Source organism: Megalops cyprinoides, chromosome 10 (assembly GCF_013368585.1).
Source record: "Megalops cyprinoides isolate fMegCyp1 chromosome 10, fMegCyp1.pri, whole genome shotgun sequence".
In the NCBI taxonomy this organism is placed as follows: domain Eukaryota; kingdom Metazoa; phylum Chordata; class Actinopteri; order Elopiformes; family Megalopidae; genus Megalops; species Megalops cyprinoides.
In genome coordinates this window covers 12,004,684-12,021,414 of record NC_050592.1, presented here as the reverse complement: position 1 = coordinate 12,021,414, position 16,731 = coordinate 12,004,684, and the positions used below count along the sequence as shown (strand labels likewise).

The window sequence follows — 16,731 nt, the reverse complement described above, 5'->3', positions numbered from 1 at the left end:
AATGTTGCCCATAGTTAAAACAAGAACACTACAGTATCATTATATATGTAAAACTGTCCATCAATACATTAAAATCAGAGGTATGAAAACAACTGGAAAGAGCAGCGAATACAGAAATCCACTGTGGCACAGGTCCAGTAAGGACGGTTTTATGGGCTTAATGTATGTGAGAACAAACAAAATTATTCAACTGTACAATGACTCAAGGAAAATAGTAAGCAGGAGCAATCAGGTGAGATGCTCAGGGTCAGCACTTCTTTTTGTTTGTGTGTGTTTGGACAAGTTAGCTTTAGTCATTGTGACATTTGTTTGTACCTTTTGGATGTCGGTAGTGTAATTTAAGAGGATTCAGAGCCATGCCCACTGCTTGAGGAATCTCTTTATACTTGTGGAGTAAGATGATGATCTGATTTCTACTTGCATTATGAAGACAGGGATGTTTTTTTGCCAAAGCAGTTTGATTTTATATCCAATTTTATTCTAAACGCTCAGTTCTTATTATGGAACATCATACCTCTGGCCAATATTTATTTTGTTTGACATGAATAAGTAACCTTGAATGTTTTTAGTTTGTCAAAAGGGAATTTTACATCATTGTCTCCTAACGTTTGTATTTGTATTTTGCATTAGCATTGATTAATCTGTATTTCTGCACTCCTTTTGTTTCTGGTATACTCATACAATATTGAAGGTTGTAATCATATTGTCAGGGCAAAGGCAGTGTCACTCCATTCCCCTTTTAAACCCTTTGCCAGCTGGGCATGCAATATTTATGGAATGCGCTTACACAGAACACTCCAGCTAATACGTATTATTCATACAGTTCTGCAGTATTAGTCCACTGCTTCTAATTGGCAGAGGCCTGCTGTTTAGCTCCTAAAGGTTACACTCCGTATGTATATCTGTGACATTCTAAACGGTTTGATCTCTTGTTGGAGCAAAACCCTTTTCTTTTTCACTTTGTGTCAGAGGAAATGGTAGTTGCAACAGGCAGCTTCCTGTGATTGTGGTTTATTCTGGCTCCTGAGTTTGTTGATCACTCACAGGATAAGCATAACTTAAAGGTGAGTGATGTGTGTTCAGTGATGGGTTGGGGGAGACCTGTGGTCCGAGACCTAACATAAGCTGCTGTCAGTTTGGGCCAAGCCAGCCTCCAGGATGGTATTATCTAATGTAAATATTTTCTGCTGTACTGTTCTTTTACCTGCCTTTAATTACTGTCCTGTTTCCTTCATTTCACCTCTTTGATATCAGAAGCCTTTTGACTGATTCTTTTACTGTCTTTACTTTTAACTTTTAATAGTTTCACTATCTATAAATACACTATCATTCTGCTGTTAAAGTAAATGGCTTTAAGACCTAAATCAAGGGTTTCTGAACTCCCTGAGAAAAGAACAATTATTTTCAGTTTGTTGGTAACCCGTTTATGGAAAGTTACCATTGTGGCATTTAGTTAGTAGATCAGGGATGTGATTGTTTTAAGTCACTATGGAAAAATGACACTCTTGTTCTCAAATAATTTTGCAGAACCCTGTTGAGGAGAAACTCTGTTTTCATGTTTTAATGTACTCCTTGTTTAAATAAAATCTGATTTTGCACAATACTGTGCCCTCTGCATTGGCTAATAGTACAATTCATTTCTGTAACAAACTATACAGTATTGACCTTTTGAAGAAACGCGTTCAGTCAGACGATCAAACAACTGCAAATAGCCATATAAAAACAATTTTAGACGTTTTGTGTGGTGATAGAAAGGACTAACTTAGAGCACGACACTGTGTAGTCATTAGAGAAATTTAACGCTTGCAACCCGCGAAAATTACTCCGATTTCTGTCACCCGTTCCAGCTTACCTTGACACTAGCTATCGGACATTTTAGATGCAAGTCGCCACTGAGTTTTAGCGCAGTCATTTTCCAAAAACTGGTTGGTTGGAAATCCCGCAATGGAATTCGATTCAAAGTATTTCATCTGGACTACCCCTGTGTAATTCCGTAAAGAGCACAATGTATCCCAAACTGGCCGCTTGCCTGGCGCAAGAGTGTAAAATAACCACTAGATGGCATGGTTCACTCGTGACCAATATTGAATGGCATTAAGTAACATGTACATGTCTGAAGGTCTTTGTATAACCTAAATTGGTCTAGCGTTTTCACACTGAATTAAAGCACACATTTCAATTCTGTGTCTTGATACTGATATGGGATTCAATTACAGAAGCCTGGAACACTTTCAGAGTGAAATGAAAATACTTGTAAACTACGTGGAAGTTGCAATGTGCGCGTTTTCTATCAAAGGTTTGTGAGTCATTTGTCATTGCCAGACGTGCAACAAACACGCCGAGAGTTTCTAAAATAAATGTTCTGCATCACTGGCTGTCATAGTAAATTCTAGAGTGGGTGTGTTCAGCAATTTAGTTATCAAATGTTGGTTGGTAAATGCATGAGAGTAACAAAAGATCTAAATACTGGTGCTCCAAATGATAGTTCATCAAATGCGACAGGGTGCAGCTGAGATACCCAGTAGGCCTATTATTGGCTGATCATATGCTATTCGACACACAACGTTTGCCAGGAATATGTAACTTACTCATTTCAAACTTCAATTGGACACCTTTAGACAATATTACACTAGATCGGTGAGAGTCTTCAACCATTAATATGTTAATACATTCATATTCATTGATAGGCTATCAGTATAGGCTAATATATTAATGCATTAGGTTACAAGCAATAACAATACAAGCAATACAATGCACAGCGTATTTGTAAAATAACTTTCTCGATGATAATATTATGGGCATAGAGATGGTATATTTTAAAAATATAAACCCAATTAATGCAGGGTTAACGTGTAAAAGCTACTGCAAAATATCTGTAATAAATGACATGTAAGCCTAATTCCATGTGGGTGCACAATCATGCAAGAATTAGTTAAAAATCGATATTCATGTCTTAAGTGTTGTCTTAAGTCATAGCACAACAAATATTGATATGATCGTAGTTGTATAGCCTGCTTTAACATTTTAAAAGCGCAGGTTAGTATTGTCACCATTATCTTGCTAATCTGGCTGTTTGCCATGACTGTCCTCAGATGTTATTTCGAGGTAGGTTTGGATTCGGAACATCTTAAGAAAGTGTAAGAACCATCTCGGGATGCGTAGGGGTAACAATTTAAAGAATCCATAACAGTTAGTTTGTGGGTATAAATACAATGAGGAAAAGGTGAGACTGTAGCTGCAGTCAAAGGTATTGCTCCGATGGAATCCCATCAATGGCCTGTGTCGAAAGTGGCGGAGAGATAATATGGCTGGCCACAATTTATCTGGTAGCTTGCGCTACCGACACAACGGGCATAACAACCCATTTAGTTCCCATCATTTCGCCGCTTCTTGTCCCCTCCCCTCCAGACACAGACAACAACACACACCTTAATAGGGGCGCGTCTCCGACACAGCCGCCGACCAATAACCCGTCTGTCTGGGCAGAGACCAAGGGGGATGAGCGCTTGTCGGGGCCCAATCAGCGCTTTTGTGTTGCCTACCGGTGCCGGGGACTGGTCGCGAGGAGCTGCTGCAGCGCTTCAGGATCGGAAAGCGAACCCGGAGCCAGTGGAACCTGCGGGGTAAAGGCGAGTCAGGTGAGTCCGCGGATTTAGCTGTGGCCTAGTCGGGGGGTAATGAGATCAAAATCACGTTACGGAGCTGCGGATTCATATCGGATATGATGTGTCGCTTCCATTTGCCAGTTTGTGTGGGAAACTATGGAGCGACTAGATGCGGCAAGAGAGAGGGTGCACACATGCATACAATTGTTAGCTGGCTAGCCACCGCTGAATCAATATCCCCGGTTAAAAGTGAGCAAATGAAAAATGTATCTGATTCTGTGTCCAGTGAACACCGAGATGCTCTAGCATGTCCGAATCTTGGATGCCGCGTTCGCTGCGGGAGAATTTTTTTCTACCAGTTTGGGGGAAATGTTTCGTGAAAAGGGCTGAAATCCATTTCATTGTTTCATCTCGCGTCTCTGGGGGTTAACCCAGATTGGTTGAGAAAGCCCTGCGTCTTCCCGGCTGCGTGAGCACTGTAACGGTGTAGTGAGCACAATGCCAATCCCAAACGCGCACACGTATTGTGGCAGTCTGCACATTACTGTAAACCTTTTATCGATAACAAAACTGGGATGAGGTGACGTGACAGTGCGCCTGGAGGGCTTTGAAACGGAGACGTGTTAGGCAGTACACAGGGCGCCAAGTGTCGTGTGCCGTGGAGATGATGGTTGTACGATTAAAGAAGTGCATCAGCCATTTACGTAAGTGAAAACGTGTTCTCCTCGCTCGCTCTCAAGTTCTTTCATATGCACTCAAATGGCTACGTCGGTCTCGGTGTAGCCTACTTAACGTCATTTTTAGCTGTAAAACTCTCGGTATACCTACGACGGCAATTCAATGTAACACGAGTATAGTGGAGCCAGCAGGCAGCTTTTAATGTTGATGACGACAGAGAGAACAGTACAGTAGATCAATAATATGTAGTCTTATCTTGGTGTGGTAGACAATAGATGGCAGATGTTAAGACAGGGCACAGTTGTACACGTCAAGGGACAAGGGCAAGCTGTCTGGATAAGGGAATATTTGTTACATATGTTGTGCTGTGCTCGGATTTAAAAGTAAGAGAATGCTTGTGACACTGCAGCTGGACAAAAGCGTAACGGTGAGGAATCTGTAACTATCAAGTCATTTGTATTAGGGATGTGTTATATTGAAGAAATATAGTACGGCATCAAACAGGACATAACTCTTAACTGAGCTTACTTTGGAGGCTGAAAGGTTGTAGCTAGCTATGTGTATATGGATTTAGGTAGAATCACCAGGCATTAACTGAATAACATACTTCAGGATGAGGATTTGGAAGACTGAATCATGTGTAAACTGCTTTACTTGTCTGTAATACTGCATGTCACAAGGAGGTGCAGGTTTCCACTGAGATTAAAATATTTGACATCAGGAAACTTTCAATGCAATTTCTTATTTCCCAGTCACGTCATAACATTTCTTCTGTCATAATCTTTTGTCCCTGGACTTCCCAACTCAGTACTTGTTGATACGTACATGGGGAAGACTATTGGTTCAGTCTGTGTCTGTTCTTTCTATTGTTTTTTTTTTTTTTTTTGCTGATTTCGTTCATTGATTAAGGCATTGTTTATAGTAACTCTCAGATTTTTAAGTTTTCTTTTAAAATTGATTTGTTTGTGAAGTTGTGGAAGTATACTATTTAAAAAAAAAAAACAATATACCATTTTAGAACCCCCACCCCCACCCCCCTCCAGTCAGGCCTGGTCTAAGCACATTGTCACATGAAAGTGGCAAACAAGTTATCAAACAAAGCTGGATGGGCAAAATATCCTTAATAAATATCTGCATCTTTAAACTGGTGTCTGCAGATGTTTATCACAGTTGCTCTGTTACAACATAACAGGGATGCATTTGAAGAGATTTAGCATGAGAAAAATTGAATCAAAGAGAAATTAACAATGTTACTCTTGAATTCAATTCAAAATTTTAAAAACTAGCTAAAACGTGTACTACAAGGAGAAATGTAGGTCTGGTAGATACTTTATCAACATTCAGAATAAGAGACTAAACTTGGTGCATAGAACATCGTGTATCGTATTTGCTCTGAATGACACCAGCAAGTACCCAATGTCCACAGCAAGGTGCATCAAAGCTGGACCTTCTGCTGTTCGTCAGCAAATGTGTCTACAAAGCCTTTTTTTTCTCTTTGCTTTTTCTTGCATCACTTTTATGTCTTCTGGTGAATAGGTCTGGTATTTTTGAGAAAGAGTTATGAATGATGATTGCAGCTCTCACAGCACTTATCAGCTGTACCATTATCTATAAGAACAGTCCACAGTAGTCTCTAACATCTGATAAAAGCTTGGCAGCATGTGTTTATTATTTTATTCTGATTTATTCTCTTCCCATACACCCTGCATCAATCTTCTTGAAGTATTGCTCTTGTACTTGGCTGTGAATGAAGAACCACTGTGATGTCCAGTCTTCTTTGCTGTAGACACATTTCAGTGTGACATATAAATAATGCCACTAGAATCATAGGGTATATTATGTATTTTTTAGAATTATAATGCCTTGTATTACATATGGGGCTTGGGAAGTTTTAAAAGCTGATTTTGAGTGAGGAGGAGTTGTAAGTTCTGTAGTGCATGTAACACTACTTGATACATAAAAATAATCATGTTTTACATTGGGGATTGTTATTTTTTTATTCTTATTTGTGTATATTTTGTGTATATTTTCACACTTTTTAGTGATTGTTTAAATATGTTATTATTCCTGTAAACAAATGATTCCAGTGAATCCATTTTTGGGTTTAGAACACAACACTCTTGATTGTTATTACAAGTAATTATGAGATGATTAATAATAATATTATACTTGTGGTTTGGAATGCATTGTCCACAGTGAGCTGGAACACCATGTCATAAGTCATTTGACATAAGTGGGGATCGTTTTCACAGCTTCCTCATTGCAGCTGGACTATTCCCTGTAAAATCCATGTGAGTGCCCCACTCGTATTTGTGCATACACACAAACATGAAACCAGAAACTTTCAGTGTGAATATTTCTGTGCATTTTGGAGTTTAAATCTATAGTATGCTTGTCATTTGAAATGATGGACCACATATCAAATTTTGTGTGTTTTAGCAATTAAGAGAAATTAATTTGACCGTCTAGGGGCATTTTTTCCCTTTATAGTTGGTTAACACTGAAAAAGCAAGTCCTGGTCTAGCAAGCTGTTAAAACAAGAAATGGGTGTGTCATATTCAGACACCTTTCACGGACGTATTTGCAGACATGCAATTTTACTGACACTATGTAGCATGTGTGTTATTTGCGCTCTTATCAGTAGGCTACAATCATGTAAAATGCACAGTAATGACAGTACATTTAGTAAAACCTGACAGAACTAAATGCAGTGTACACTGTCATTTTACCATTTCAGGAGACAAGACTGTTTCTAGGGGGTCTTGTGTTGTGAGTGTTTTAGCATGGATTTTCTGATAATTAGGGGTATGTATTGATTGTGATGGAAAGTGTCTGATAAATTTCAATTCAAATTAAATATGGTAAAAGTAAATTCCTTCTATAGATTTGCTTCAGATGAACAAAACATAAGTGCTATTAGTTTTTTCTGTTTTTTTTCCCCCGCAGGTAGTTTTGGCAGTGTCACCCATGTACTTTTCCTCAACACAGCAAACTCTTGATGCATTCTTTTAACTAGCAATGGCTTGGTATCTTTAGATGAAATCAAATGGCTGTACCTGAACATCAGTGGTTAAGTAATTTTCTTTAATATCAAAATGATTTCAAACATCCCATACAGAAATGCCCTGCTAACTTTAAGGTTGAACCAGTGAATTTTTACGGATCACCAGAATGCTACATTTATTGAATTTGGGTTGATTCTGTGGATACACAAGCAAAGTAACTCTGGCTGACATAGCAACTGTTGTATGGTTCTTAAATTGAAACTGAGATGTTCATGATTCTGTGCAACATGACTATATGTGACTTTCCAGGGGTTATTGATAATAGGGCAACCTTACAAAGGGTACCTCCTGCTGCATTTCTTCTTGGCTTGATTTCATACTGTAGACTTATTTTAAATTGAAACTGAAATAAATGAGATGAATAATTAGAACTTTAAAATGGCAAACAATAGAAGCAGTGGATTTACTTCTTGTAATGGAAACAAACAAAAAGAAACAATTTGATAATACATCTAATGCACAACTATTATGTGTACTAGAAATTCAGATGTAATTGTTGTACAATATAGTGTTGCATAAATGTTACTATGTCTTCAGTATAGGTTTGAGATCCACAGTGAGTACATTAGTTTTGTACATTGAATTTGGCCATGTATATTATGGCTAGGGTGAAACCCCTTTCATATGCATAAAAAGTGACCGTTATCATTTGATCTGGTTTAGCCTGATTAGAGCTAGCCAACACATTTCAGTGTTGCCATTTACAATTGAAACAATAGGTTGTTTGTAGCACCACAGTTACATTGTACATTGTTGTATTACTGTATCTTTAACAGATGGCAAAAGTCATTGTTCCCAGACTTGGAAGAATGTGCAAGATAAATGCCTCACCCTGCAATTTTAGCAGTCTGAATCAGGGACATGTAGTTTTCTGAGACTGTGATTGCACCAGCAGAAGTAACATTTCCGAGACATACCTGAAAAAACAGAATTAATTGAAATGAAGTTTGAAGAAGAAGATGGACCACTTGTCCAAGGTTTGACTAGTTTTGACTAGGTTTGACTAGAGACTAGGTTTAACAAGAGCATGTCTGTGTTTAAAGACAAATGGCTGATTTTTTAAATATATATATTAAATATATTTACGACATTAGAGGCTCTTTTGACCCTGATGAGATGGCCTTAAGTTTCTTTACTGTGTGTTAATCCCTGTGTTTAAAACTGATTTAGCAGTATTCATATTATAAATGGGCAAAGTGCACTTCAGAGGAAATGTATTTTGGTATTTTGCTCAAAATTTTAGCACATGAATTTGGTGACTGTGTTTCAAGGCATTATGAAAAGCTTGTTAAAACCCCATGATAAAACAATAGACTGCAGTGTTCTCTGCAGCAGCTCTGTGAAGTTTAATTATGGGAGCTGCTCGGTTGTTAGTTTGAGACACATCAGCCAGATCAGCACAGGACAGGATGCAGTAACCTACTGAAATGCAGGCAGGGCATCAACCCCTCCAATACCATATAAGGGTTCAGGATTACCTGGGAACATCTGCAGAGTTGTCAACTTTTCCCAGTTTTGCCAAAGATGTGTGTGGACAGAATGAAAACACATATGAAGATATGTGGTCAGATTTTGGTTAAATAGAAGGGTAGCAGTGACATTGCTCCTAAAGACAGCAGATGCCCAAGGTGAGTCCCCATAGCTATCTGAGCCATTGAGGGTCATGTGTAGTGTCCATGTTCTTTGCTGTTCTTGACAATTTCCATGCTTGTCCTGCTACGCGATAAAGGTTAATCAAGTCTCAAGCCACATATATAGCTACTCATTTTAGCAACGCATGTTGAGTACCTTTCTTCATGGTACCAAAGATTCCCTACATGGAATAGGAACATGCAACATTCTGGACCTAAGGCCTGTCCTTTTACTTTATACTATAATTAGTGTAACAGCTTGTATGTGGGGAAATAACAAGAACCAAATTCTAACAATGTCATCACAGGTATAGTGAGTGTAAGGAGCTTGCTTCTACAAGTTTTCAATAAGCAATGTCATTATTTTGTGTTGAGCAGGGCTATATGAAGTTAAGAAAAAGACATAAGATGACTATACATAGAATTCAATATATATGAAACATGAATTCGATATTACACATTATGAATAAAGTAAACCACCCTGTGTAAACTGCTGCTTGCATGTTATAATAATATTAATAATCTTAACCTGAACGTGATATGAGCATGGGAATATGAATACAGTTGAGAGGGAAGTTAAGGCTCTTCAAGTAATGTTACGTTATAGCCCATTTAATAATTGGCCATAATTCTACATGTCTTACTACATATTGTTGCCCGTTACACTACAAATGACGAACCTAAGATAGTGGTTAAAGATAACCTTTTTTTCTGGTGTAGTTGCCTGTGCAAAGTAAGCTGAAAGCAGTACATGTTTTCTGACATTACATTCTGTATTCAACAGCTCAGTGAGTGAGTGGAGCACTGTACATAGAATTGCCACTGTTTATGGCTACATATGACCATTGGGGGAGGGGGGAGGGGGGAGGGGGTCAGATTACACTGTAATTGCTTGCTGTTCTGTCATAACAGAGGGAGGGAGTGTGGAATGTGTGATAGTTGCGGTGTTGTGTGTGACCCCGATTACACAATTATGTATATGTTGTTCTGTCCTTCACTCTCAATCCAATCCTGTACAGTAACACATACACATGCAGCCTTTTGCCAGTTCAAACCCAATGATAGAGCGCACCAGACTGGCGTAAACAGTGTTATCTGGTAACTTTACAGGGAGCAAGTTTCATCAAATGATGGGAATAAGAAAACCTTCCCTTGCAAGTTTACTGTCCTTTTCATCTTGCACGAATGGGGTCAGGTATGGCAGAGACAATGGCTTCCTCAACATTTCACATCAGTGGGCAGAATTGGCGCCTTACAGTTATTGATGTTATTTTAAAATAAAAACTTTAAATACACGTTTGACATTCATTCCCAATTATGTTTTCCCAGGACATTATGACGATATGAAAAATGAATATCACCCAGTCCTCTTGGGCAGTGGGATTAAATCCATGCATGAGACAACAGGCAGGCACCCAAAACCCATGCAAAACTCCAAAAATAAAAGTGAAATTATTATATTCCAGAATTACAAGGTGAAAGCAAGTAATTATCACTTTAGCATCCTTCAGAAATGTAGTCACACCTCTTAGGCCATCGCTAATGAAGTGATGGAGATGGCATCATGTGTTGAATTTTCTCTGAAAAAGGAATACTGTATGTACAAAGATTTGATTTTGAATTATTAATATGATATTTTTTACATCTCTCACACAACTCTTATGTTGCCATGTTTGTAGTGACGTGCTGCTTTATAGTGTAAACTTTGGGTCACGTCATGCGGGTCTGTGTCTACAGTGCAGTCTTGTAACTATGCATATGTGTTTTGGATTTTTACATGTTTGCACATTACAGTGTTTCTGAATGTCGTTCAGTTTCCTCTACAGATTGTTTGAAGGTTATGAAGTTGCAGCTTTCAAAGGCATCGGTTAGAGCTCCTGGAGTGTCTCTGTCAGGGCTTGGTAACTGTCTTAGTCATCTCTTGCGCAGTTTTGAAAAATTCAGATGAATGTTTCAACAATGCCATATAGTTTTGATTAGTGCATTATGATTCATGTTTAAAGTTTCTGGCACACAATATGGAATTTTACAAATGGTTTTGCTTTCCTGATACTTTTTTTTTTATTATTTGACTTCTTTTAAAGCTTACTCTATGCATATGGTCAATTAAAGACAGCTCTGGTTGGGCTCAGTATTCAACATTGGTTTGTCTTGGATGGATTACATCATAATGACCTGGCTTAGAGTTGATCTTTCAAGCAAGGAAGCGGATGAATCCCTTATTTTATAATGGTTCAACACGGTTTTGCAATTTCATGGATTGAGAAAATGTGATACGGTGAGGTGCTTAGTAAACCAGCTAAATATGCAGAGGCAATTCTAAATATGATTCTCTCAATGGTGTTTTTTCTAGGTTTTCACAATCCTGCATAAGGTCCTCCTACTGTAGGTATGACACAAGAGTCTGTGTGTTACTGATATGCTGTTGTGTATTTGGATCTAGTTGAGAAACGAAAGCACTGTTCTTTGGCTACGACTGCTATGGTGGATTCCCTTGTTAGTGATTTTCTGCCATCTAGTGGTAGAACGTAAGTAATGTTGTTACTTTTGCACAGCCTGTGTCGGTAAATTAGTTTGGGATACTGCTATTTCAGTGACAAACGTTACCCGAGGAACTGACTGTCAGATCATTCATTCAGTTGTCACTATTGCTTTGAATATTGTATTAGCTTCATGAGGCTCACATGCTTCACATTTGGTCAATGAAGATGCAACTTTGACTCATTACAGAATAGACCAGGTGTAGGCACTTGACCACACCACATCGTGTTCCACAGGACTGTGGAGGCTTGAGATATCATAGCTTCAGTGAGTGGTGATAGCGCCTCATTCTAGTCTGCTGCTACATATGAGCAAGTGAGTCCAGGCCTGGACAGTGCTTTGATATAAAAGTAGCCAAAAATATTTTGCCACAAGAGGTGGATTTAGTGAGGCTGTATGGGGGCTGTTTTCTACCTTCACCGGACAAAGGCAGTGCCCTAGTAATGGGCCCAGGGGCCTCGCGCAAATGATTGTTTGCCGAAATAAAAATTGCTCGGCGGCTCAGAGAGAAGGCCATATGAGAGAAGTTTCTCTGTCTGTCTCACACATATGCCTCAAGTTCCTCATTTTCTCTTAGCAATAGAACCTTACTCATTTCTTTGGACTGTGCTCTTTTAAGTTCCATGTCCTCAGGAGGAGTTCATATTCTCCGTTCTGCCCTCCCGTCACAGGTCAGTATCACTGCCGGTCCTTGGTGCCGTGGAGCACAGCGTGTTATATCCCAGTAACAGTGTGGCATGTGCAAGGGAGCAGAGTCAGCATCCCACCCACAGTGCCTTGAACTGGGCTGACCAGGCCTATATCTCTATATAACAGGACAATTTGAGCAGTGCAGTTGAGTCAGGGATTGTTAAGTTTATCTGCTACCTCACTGAATCAGACAGAGCCTGCAGAAAGAGGCATCTTTATGTTTTCATATTCTGCACGCCCTGTAAATTGGTTGTTGGTTGTTGTATAAATTCTGAGGTTGTATGGCAAAAAGATAACTGTGCTTGTATGTGGGTATTGTTATACACAGTCATAGTTTTTTTTTTTTTTTTTATCAGATCATACATGCTATCACATTCTACATCATACTCCGCTGTGTTCCATTTTCTAAAGATTATAGTTAAGATGCTGATTCCACCCACCACCCACACCCCCAAACTGCAAAATCTCAGCTACCTCAGCTTCAACAGATGGTTCAAGTTTCAGCTCCGCACCCCCCCCCCCCCCCCCCCCCCCCTTCTCTAAACAACGTATGCCCCACCCTGTGGTCTGAAGTTCCACAGCAAGCCTTTTTGTAAAGGTGCCAGGTTCAGATTTAGCTCAATTCTTCTGAGTAGATTTTTTTCCCCTTTTCTTCCCTCGTGAGTACAGGGGTTTCTTGTGTCCCCCCTCCTCCCTCCTCTCTCTCTATTGGCTGCCTTTTTTTCCCTGTGTGACGTCCTGACCACTAACGGTTACATATTAAGAGATAATTCCATATCCTGAGGTTACAAACCGGCTCAGACTGGCTCGCTCATTTTGACTTCGCTGGGCACCCTGGGTAAGAAAAAAGAATCATGACTCCTCTACTCTTAAAGGAACAGGGGCTTAATCATGTGAAGGGTGATAGCAAGTGTATCGTCTGTGACTGAAGGCCTGAAAGAGCGCTGTGCATGAGGGATTTTGTATCAACAGAGTCCAACGTAGGAATGCAGCATATTTGATTAACAAACGCAGGCCTTCAGCCGCTAATCCATGAACAAGTATTGCCTCTACACCCCTGCCCCCCAAATTCTAATGCCAGTGTCACGCCCACCGCATTTATGTGATTGGTTGCTCGGAGTATGAAATTTGTAATCAGAGGCAGATATTATAGACGGATGAAAAGACTTCAAAGGCCTTGTTAAATTTACTATCTACTATTGCTAAAAACATTGTAATGTTTTTATCGCCCCCCCCCCCCCCCTCAACATATGGTCATCTGTGATCAGTAATGACACATTAAGCATTCATGACATCATTTTGATTGACTCACTCTCTCGCCATAACAGTACATGACCAGAACTGAGAAAACTATTCACTGGGCTTGTGCTTCTGCCCACTCTTGGTCTTCATTTTTGTACTTTCCTTTAGTGTGCTGTGGAAAAGGCAGATCTGGTAAAGTAGGTATGACAGCATTTTAAATGCTTGTTTTCTGTGACCAAAGGGTTGCAGATCCACCAACACCAACTTGCATTTGCGTCTGATGACATTCTTTCTCAGCTGCCTCAGACTTGAGGAGTGCCCAGCTTTTGACTACAGTATTCAGTCTCAAACTTGACCTGTCCTAATTATCATTCTTGGTGGGCCTTGGAAACCTCAGAGACTTCTCCAGGTGTAAAAATTTTCAGTTCATGTCACTATCAACAAAGACTCTTTCTATGGCTTGTGTGTCAGAGAGAAAGCAGACAAACTTAACAGCCCCTGACTCAACTGTAGCGTTTGATTATTCCTGTATACAGATATGGACCCAGTCAGCCCAGTTTATGGGAGTTATGGGTGGGATTCTTCTCCCTTGCACAGCTCACTGTATTACTGGGAAATACTTTGAGTAATAATAAGGATATCTCATAATTTTGATACAAGGACATCACATTTACTGCTGGTTGGTCTGTTCCAGCCTCTGAGAATGTCCTTATTTTTAAACAGTCCATGCAAATGTTCCAATGGCAGTGGTGATTACTTTGTGAGAAAATTAAATAAAATCAAGTCCTGAAGATTGCTTATGGCCTGTATTTTCCCTTTCAGAATGATGGATAATGCAATGATGGGTCAATATAAAATTTTGTTACATTCATGTTTATGAAGTTAAAGGCTTCCTTGTAACAGGCTAATGCTGTAAAGGAGAGTTTGAGTAGAGTGCTGAGCATAAACAGACCCAACCATAGCTGTCTGCAAAAAAAGGGACTTGATGCAGAAGTCTGTGAAATCCTTTGTTGTCTTGTACCTCTTGCTGTTGTTCAACAACTTGACCCCCTCCTTGTCCCATGCCCCCCCCCCCCCCCTCCCTCTCTGACACCATGCCACCTCCCCTCAGGCAATGGCAGAAATGAAATTGATTAGTAGCACAGTTTAAAAATAGAGGGGCTGGTTTCCATGGAAACCCCCACAACGAGTTGTTGCCTCGTTTAACGAAGACCTGGGCGTAAGTGTTGTAGCTGAGAGTGAGCAGGAGGGAATGTAATTGGGCGTGGGCTTTTTTATGTGCATGTGTGACTTGTAGAGTGTTGACACAGTACTGGGAATGTGTGTTGGGGGGTGGGGCGGGGGGTCATTAATGCATGTGTTTGGGCTGTCGGTTCCTGGTGGTGTGAGACTGATTGAGTCTGTGGCAAGCGCATCAGTGTAACTGTAGGCAGACTTACCTCTGTGGCATTTCAAATGAAATGGCTAATTCTGTTAATTCCTCCTGGCAAAGAAAGCCTCCATTAGCATTGTGTGTACACCTTGTTACCCTCAGCTCACATGTGGTCAAAGACAACCAATTACAGCTCTGTTGGTGTGGATTCTGTTCCCTAGTAATTAGTCTCATTTAGTGTCAGGAACTAGCTGTATGCAAGTTATGATCCCATTTGCCCCCTGTAATATATGGCTGGGGTGCTAGAGTGTGGATTGATCGTGATGTAACTCTACCAACTGGCAAATTGGCTTCTTCGCTGCTGCCCTTATGCCTAGACCTCCCATTTCCTCTTATTGGTTTTCCATGTTCCCTGACAATATTATGATCTGCTCTAGGCCAGCATTAATGGGAGATACAGCCTCGTGACTTTTTTCGAGTTGTAATTTAGTTCTCCTGCCCCCTAGACATTGACTTGCCCTCTCTGTGAGGAGCATAATGAATGATTATTAAGCAATCATTCAATTTCTTTACTTTAACAATTTGAATGGGTTCTCTCCTTACAACAAAGGCTGTAATTGCCAAGTTAATAAATAGTGTGCTACAGACTATCACCTGTATACTTCAACAAAACATTCTTGTGAACAGATATGAATATGAATATGTTGATGCAGATCAATTAAAAAGTGTTTTTTTTCCTCCTGGCACATATAGACATTTTATTAGTTATATTTATTAATTATACTTTTACTAGTAATATATGCAAACTTCAACTGTGAATGAAAATTAAAGATTAAACATGCTAAAATCTGGAGTTTTGAAATATTTTTCTGTAGTTATAGGGCCATAAGTGTAATATTAAAAGTATGCTAAATATGTTTTGGCCCAACCCTGCAACCAGATTCAGATGTAATCAACACATTTGATCTCCCATCATACGTTTGTGCTTTACATGATTTGGCAATAGCAATAATTCCTTTTGGTAACGTCTGCTGAATATTCTTCTCAGTCTCAAAAGATATGATGTGTTGCTCACAGTTCACAATTAGATTAGATTAAGACAAGGTTCCACTATCAAAGGCATGCCATTTTGTCTCAGATTTACAGTTTAAACAGCATGAAATTATGCCAAGTTACAAATAAGAAGTGGTGTTCAATCCAAATGACAGGACAATTTGGAAAAGGAGAAAAATGCTTTCAGTCTCAGATGGGTCATTTTTGGATGTGTTTGGATAAACCCAGGTATGCATTTATATTTACTGATAAATCCTCTTTTCTGTTTCTATATAGGTGCTTCATACTTCATGCATCACAAATATGGTTCAGGCAATCCTGCCTTGAAACCACAATGAGAGAGAAAGCAAGAGAGAAAAAACAGTGATAGACAGTCAAGTAAAAACAAGTGTGACTTATGCCATGGCTAAAGGGCGTGCAATTTATCAGATGTAATTTCCCTTAAACAATGATTTATTACTTTTGAATGGATGGAATATGCATTTGCTCTTTGTTGGGGACAGTCGGGAAGGGTACGGCGGTGGAAAACCTTGGAATGACTTCCTCTCGGTTTCAGAGGAGACGTATTAGGAGCAGCTCCGGTGGCTGTGCACCTGCTGCATGCCCGATGTTTAACCCATTCCCCTTGTCCATGTTGCTTCCCTGTTGCTTTGTGCTTTAAAAGTGACAATTTCCTTGTGATTCTATACCATCCAGGTCATTTGAGCACACTGCGCATTATTTCCCACTTTGAGTGTTGGTTTAGCTCTCTGTTGGTGCGTGTCAACTGCGCACGGGTACAGCTGTAAGCGCCGCTTGTCAGCAGTGTCATTTATACCACCTTCAGGGGATAAATTGAAGCATCCAGGTAGTTT

General features: G+C 39.7%; 1 protein-coding gene across 2 annotated transcripts in view; it reads left to right on the top strand.

Annotated features, from left to right (window-relative positions):
• The first annotated feature begins 3,547 nt into the window (after window positions 1-3,547).
• Window positions 3,548-16,731, top strand: part of LOC118784873 (transcriptional repressor p66-beta-like) — a 30,244-nt gene continuing 17,060 nt past the window's right edge. Inside the window, exon 1 of one of the 2 annotated variants that reach the window (XM_036539327.1) lies at window positions 3,548-3,638. The gene's annotated coding sequence lies outside the window, so the exon portion shown is untranslated. Of the gene's footprint in view, window positions 3,639-4,251; window positions 4,310-16,731 lie in introns of those variants that run through there. The other variant, XM_036539328.1, reaches the window with a different exon arrangement.